Source organism: Lactuca sativa, chromosome 8 (genome assembly GCF_002870075.4).
Source record: "Lactuca sativa cultivar Salinas chromosome 8, Lsat_Salinas_v11, whole genome shotgun sequence".
NCBI lineage: Eukaryota > Viridiplantae > Streptophyta > Magnoliopsida > Asterales > Asteraceae > Lactuca > Lactuca sativa.
The window spans coordinates 41,091,649-41,099,036 of record NC_056630.2 but is presented as its reverse complement, the minus strand read 5'-3'; the positions used below and the strand labels follow the sequence as shown (position 1 = coordinate 41,099,036).

Sequence of the window (7,388 nt, the reverse complement as noted above, 5' to 3'; positions counted from 1 at the left end):
ACCACGTTGTGGTGAACGTTAAGAAGGAGTTTTTAATTACTTTTTGTTCGTTTTTATGATTTTATTTTTTGTTTTTATTGCAGTAGTACATGACCCGTGGATCCAATACACCTTTGATACCACCACTTGAAGATCCAGAGTCAGCCCTTCGTAAAAAGACGGACAAGAAAATAGAAGAAACAAACACACCAAAGAAATCACCGTTCAAAGATCTTAAATCAGTTTTTGGTAAGAAGATATAAAGAACGTAGGAGAATCAAGCAATCCCCCAAAGGACGAAAGAAAGTTTGAAAGATTTGAGCAGACTAATAATACACAAGAATCTGAATATGAGTACGAAACTTAATTAGAAAAAGAAGAGAACGAACCCAAAGACGAGCCGGAAAACAAAATGGCGGACATTACCGACATTTCGATGGAAATGTACAAGAAGAGAATCCGAGAGGATACCGGTCCAGGTTTAGTGCAACCTGCGATTCCTGCCAGCACAACGTTCGAGCTTAAAGGACATATTTTTTCGTGCTTAAGGATGTTCAATTTTCTGGGAAAGATCATGAGGATGCTTACAAACACCTTGATACATTTATTGACATCGCCAATTACTACAACATCCCAAATGTTCCGCACGAGACGGTGTTATTCAGAATGCTCCCAGTCACTTTTAAGGGAGTTGCTAAAGATTGGTTAAAGGCACTTCCAGCCGGTGTCATTACTACATGGGGCCAAATGCATGAACAATTCTTAGAATAATTTTTCCAACCATCAAAAGTGTCTAAACTCAAGAAGACGATAACCAACTTTGAACAAGAATCGGGTGAATCACTTTATGAAGCATGGAAGCATTACAAGTGATTACTTCGGAATTTCCCCCAAAACGATCTTAATGTGCAACAAGAAGTATCAATCTTCTATGATGGGGTAAAATTTATGAAAAGGCAACTCCTTGATTCTCAAGGACCTTTAACGAAGAAAAATCCTGTTGAAATTAAGGAGCTGATTGAAAAGTTTTCTAAGCATTTGTGTAAGTATCACAATCCTCAAAATTATGGGGCAAAAGGAATTGAGAGTGGCACATCTGAGGACATGGCGGATGTTTTGGCTATGCTAAATAATATGGACCGAAGAATGACAAAGATGAATCAATCCATACATGCTATACGTGTGGGTTGTGAAAAATGCAACAGTCCACATTTGACAAAAGATTGCCACTTGGGTGAAAACGAGAATAAGAAAGTTCAAGTATGCTACTCAAGTAGAGATCATTACGATGAAGATTGGAGGAAGCCAAAGGAGGAATGGCTGCCATAGGATGAAGACAAAAAGTAGAAAGAAGAAAAATTCATGCAAACTTGGCACGGTTTCTACCAAAAAGAGCAACCACAACCTGAAAAGAAAGTTGATTTAGAGTCCATGCTTACTACATTCATGGAGGCTTCGGAAAAACATCATGTTGAGACCGATGCAACAATAAGAGACCAACAAGTTCTAATGAGAGATCAGCAAGATTTACTTGCAAATAATCAAACATCGATCCAAAACATTGAAACTCAACTAGATCATGATTATCTCAACAAATTCACGGTCAAAAAAGGCCTTTTTATTTATTATTATTTTAATATAGAGTTTATTTATAAATGCGGAATTTGTCCCACAAAAAGTATTTATGAATAAAAGTTTTTTAATTATCATTAAAACTTGGGATGTCATAACTAATACAAGAAAGATAAACATAAACATAAATGTAACGATTACGGCCTTACAATATCTAATGGCCTACATCTCCTTTAATCTCTCATTATGTCTAAATATCAAATACTTTCGTATGATACCTGTGATACAAAATTACTATGTGGGTGAGGTTGGGAAAACTGGTGAGTACATAGACTTTTCAACCCACAACATTATAATCTTTAATTACATATATTTTTCATAAAATAAATAACACGGTTACCCATTCCCGTTATCCTCACTTCCTAATCCTTAAATAGTGATCTCGAGGAATCTTTCCTAAAGGATCTTTATGAACAATAGTTGTTATCTATTCTTCCTTAAACATCTAGGTACAACTTTACAATTGTTCTTTAGGCATAACACAACAGTACAATAGTACATTATAACATAGCAGTTTACATCTCTTTACTTCGCACATCATTTTGCTAACTAATATTTTCTTATGTGACTAAGTACACCAATAAAATAGTACAATGGTTAAGCACAGTAGTATGATAGTTCTTTGGTTACATCACATCAGGTCATAGATCGTTTTCTCGCACAATCCTTTACTAACTTAACTCGACCTCTCATTCATTATTTTACTCAACCCTTTAGCAACCTATCAGAACTTTTCATTTATTATTTCACACAACACTTCACTACCCAATCATATTTGAGGTATGATTATATATATATATATATATATATATATATATATATATATATATATATATATATATATATATATATCCGTGTTGCAGAAATCGGACTTGGCGGCCGATTAATCGGCGATTAATCGTTTGGCGGCCTCGAACCGATTACGATTAGGGTGCTTGGCGGAAATCGGTCAAAATCGGGCTTGGCGGTCCTCGGCGGTCATAGGCGGGAAATATTTAAAAAATTCAAAAAAAAAATATTTTTTAAATATTACACCAAAGTTTTAAAATTTTAAATTTTAAGCTTTTAAATTTTAAAATATTATACTAAAATTTTTAAAAATTCAAAATTTTAAAATTTCAAATGTTCAAATACTTAATTTTTTTTAGGAAATATTAATTTTTTAAATAATTTTATTAATAATTTAGGGTCCTCGATTAATCACGACCAAGTCTGATTAATCGCTTATCGCCAGTCGACCGTCGAGCTCTCGCCGAACGATTTTTACAACCTTGATATATATATATATATATATATATATATATATATATATATATATATACATACATATATATATATTAAACATAGCTAAATAGCACACATAACATTTAAACATTTAGAATACTTGGACTTATGTGTATGTAGAAAGTAACTATGTACTCACCTAACTTAGGTGGGTGACTGGAGAATTTGGCAGCACTCCGCTAAACACCTTGAGTTTTACTTGTGACCTAGGTACAAATGTCACTAGGTCATAGTCTAATTGTTGGGTTTTATTTCCAAATTAGTTTCATAAACTAGAAAATTTGGTAAATGGAAGACTTGAGATTTCAAAATAAGATAAGCAAGCTTATAACACAAGGATCGAAAGATATAAACTCCAACCAAAGTAGAGATAAAGAAATGATAACCTTTGTAGTTCTTCGGATCCTCTTGGGAGGCTTGGAAGTTGATGAAGAATGATGATATTTAGAGACGCCTACAATGAGTCGCTTGATGTAGAATGCTAGTTCTTTTGTATAAAACTCTTAAGACTCTTAAGCTTTATGTTCTTATCAACATAAAAACATAAAGAGAGCATAGGAAGAAAGTAATCTTCAAGGCTTGAGAAGAGAGAGAGAGAGAGAGAGAGAGAGAGAGAGAGAGAGAGAACTCATGCATACAAGCATGCTGCAACTTTTGGAGAGTGTAAGCCCCAAGGAGTAAAAGCCTTTCTCTTATGTATATAGCATACACATTAATCATGGGTCTTTAACCAGTAAGCACCCATGCACCTACTAGCTAGATGGTTCTCAATGCTTCTTATTAGTTTACATTAAATAAATCAAAAAACCGTACCTCTTATCTGTAAGTCCATTTTTGGATTTTTTTAATAGAGAATAAAAGTTAAAGTTTTATATTTTATAACCCAAGTTTATAAAATATAAACTTTAACTTTTTTGTAAAATACAAAATGATTTATCTAGTCCAAAATGCTGTATATGAAATATTAATTCATACCATATGAATTATGTAATATTACTTGCTAATGAAAAATATTATTTCCTAGAAATAAATAATTTCCAATTAATTATAAGAGTTTATTGAATATTTATTAAAACCAATTTCTAATAAGTAATCAATTATATCAAGTTGTTGTAAGTGTGACCCATTAGTATCCTATGTTATTTAGCAATATCACTTTAATATGATTCTTAAGCATACTAGATCTTTCAATCTCCCACTTGCACAAGATTCATATTAGAATGATATAGATAGTGGTGAATGTCTAGAAACATTTCGTTTGCCTCACCAACATAAGAATTTGTGCCATTCTATCAATGCCCAATTCCCAAAAAGCTCAAAGTTACAATTGGTGTATAAGGTAAGTTTATCAGTTATCACTTTATCATAGACATCATGTAGAACATGAGATATGGATCGCGATCAATCTGATTAGGTGTTCAACTTTTGGTAAGGTGCCTTAGATATCTAACTCTTAACATATAAGAGGAACAAATATCAAATTGACTACATAAGCCTCTTACATAGTTCACACCATACCTGAAATAGGCTTTTATAACTACCCGGTTAAGGACCAACATTTAACCATATCAAAGCACAATACTCCTTACACTTCAGTCCCATTATGTATCTATGGTGTTAGCAATACAAAGATAATACCTTTTAATCAAGTATTGCTCATGATAATGATCCATGAGATGATCTTGATGTGAGTTAGTTCAACACTAGGTCTCTGACAAGTATCTGTGAAACTTGGTTACAACCCATTGCCTACCTTCATCTGGTGAAATTTAACCAATCCAATTCATATTAGTCTTATTTCATAATTTCTCCCATAATTATAACCGACTATGACCATTTAGAATAATAAGATTATTCATGGATTAAAAATGTTAATATAGAACACAACAAGTATTGATGTTATGATCATATCCCAGTATATCAAAACATTATATAATAGTTGTTGTCACAATGTTCCAATATCCAAATACTAAATCCAAATTAAAATCCCATTTCTAAAATAATGAAGTCTTATAACTGAAGTGTGACCATTCATACTGAGCTTAGAAGGACTTTATTAATGGTTTCAACTAAACTTAATTTGTGTGAATTCTGCCAATACTATCATCTCCATATTTGAATTTACTCTAGGTATAGTTAAATATCTTGGAGTATATGATTGGTTTTCTTTCGTGACATAGATTTTCTTAGCTCGATTAAGTACACTCACAAAGTCATAAAGATTTTTATGCGATCCTTGAATCACAAAAATCAACAAAGTTTTTTTTCGATGAACCCATTCATCCAATCATATTTAATCTCAACTTATAAAGTAGTGTATTCTTTATCTTGTAGTAGTATGTGTCATTTTTTTTCTAGGACCTCATTCCAACAAAACTTACTCTTCGTCCCACAATGAAGTCTTAATCTAATTATAATTCATAATTATCTATATTTGCTTAGAAATCAGAATCTTATGTAGCACTTTACATGAAGATTTTATTCTAAACAAATTGTCTCATGTACATTCTCTTAGTTCTTCTAAAGTACTCTTAGAATGTTCCTATAGTCATATAGTGACTTAACCTTGTATTCAGTTGGTATATTATGATATGCTCATAACATGATCATATACTAGGTCTTATGCATAATATGGCATGAATGATGGATTCATTTTCCAACCAAATCGAATATAAATCATTTCAGCTAGTTCAAACCTATGAGCTAGGTCCTCTTGAGGTTGGATCAAAACTTAGTGCCATGTGATAATGTCAAGATTCCTCCAAAAGAATTTTATACCTTGATCTCTTTCAAGATGTATATTGTCAGTATGTGCATAAAAATATAAAACTTTTAACATTTACTTTATCTATCTCTATCGATTTTACATTCCAAAAATGTATCATATTCTTCCTTAGTCTTTCATTTTAGAAACCCATTTTGATTCAAGGTGAAAAGGTCTGGCTTAGTTAGAATGTAACTTCTCATGATTAAGTATCTCTTATTCATATAAGATTTAGAATTTCACTATGCTCCCACTAGTTCTTAGTAAACACACATATTCTATTCATTTTGATATAAAAGCACATCTTGTGGTTTCATAGTAAAATGATGATTACAACATGAGATGTTTGCTTTATATCTATAAGTGGATCTAAAGCTTTAAATATTTTGTTAGGATAACATGGATTAAGAAAACCTCCAGGCTAATCTATATAGATATCTTCTGTGACATCCCCAAATTCACGGCCAGAAAAGACCGATTTGTTTAGGTTTATATAAAAACCAGAGTTCCTTTTTGTGAGGAATAATATTGCGGAATTTTTCTCCAGAAAACATGATAATGATATTATCAAAGGATTTCCGACGAAATGTATTTTATTTATATTAAAACATTAGGATGTCATCGTCAACGCGGAAACATAAGTATAAACAAACCTAACATTAATTTACACTAATGATCTACATCTTCTTGAATCTCTCAACAAAATGTATCTTAAATATTGCTACTTGTGATATAGTAAACTGAGCGGGTCAGGTTGGATAACCTGGTGAGTACATAGGGTTTTCAACCCACAATAATAAAATAATATGTTTAATCATCAAACAATTAACCCAATTTTCCATCCCCATTATCTTCTTTATTCTTAATGATCTACCCTAAGGATCATCTATGCTAACAGTACTAGTTCATGGATTCCTCCATGATACTTGTCAGTAGGTATTCTTCTATATTTGTTCCTAAGGATTTGTCTTACGGAATAGGCACGAAGTCCATCGCTGCTAGGGATTATCTAATAAGCGCTAAGTCCATAGCTACTAGTATTTATCTAATAAGCACTAAGTCCGTAGTTGCCAATGTTTATCTGATAGGCACTAAGTCCATAGCTTCCAGTATATGTCTAACCGGCACTAAGTCCATATCTTTCAGGGTTTATCTTCTTTATTGACAACATTATTTTAGCGAGTCCACCCACAATGTATGTCAATGGGTTTTTAGAGTACATTTGATGAAGACATGGTTCACAAACACCTACAGGTTATAAGCCTGCAAGCGTTCCACTGGACTCTCTAGAATAGTCTGTGGTTGTCATCTATACTCTACTAGATGGCATCATCTTTAAATTTAATGCCTCTCATTATCTATTTCATCTTTCATCTCTCATTATCTATATCGTCTGTTATTTACCCATCTTTACCCAATATATTTATAGGTATAAAAATACATATACAATTTAAATCTCGTAAAACATATATAGATCGTTCATCAAGCATAGAAATTAGGAACACATATAATAGACATATATAGCATGTATTTATATTAAATAATTCATATCTATGTGTAAGATGAAAGTAACTATGCACTCACTTATTAAAGTGGTGATTCGAAATTCGGACAACGCTTCACTTCTAGCAACTGTATTTTCCTTTGACGTAACCTAATATCATTATCACTAACTATTAGTCTAATATTTATTGAGACTAATTATTAGTCTATATTCATCATTAATTAA

General features: G+C 32.1%; 1 non-coding gene across 1 annotated transcript; it reads right to left on the bottom strand.

Moving 5' to 3' along the window:
• Positions 1–774: 774 nt before the first annotated feature.
• LOC111914333 (small nucleolar RNA R71) lies at positions 775–881 on the bottom strand. Its single transcript, XR_002857775.1, has one exon. It is a non-coding gene; the product is annotated as a small nucleolar RNA R71 (small nucleolar RNA).
• Between the last annotated feature and the right edge of the window lie 6,507 nt (positions 882–7,388).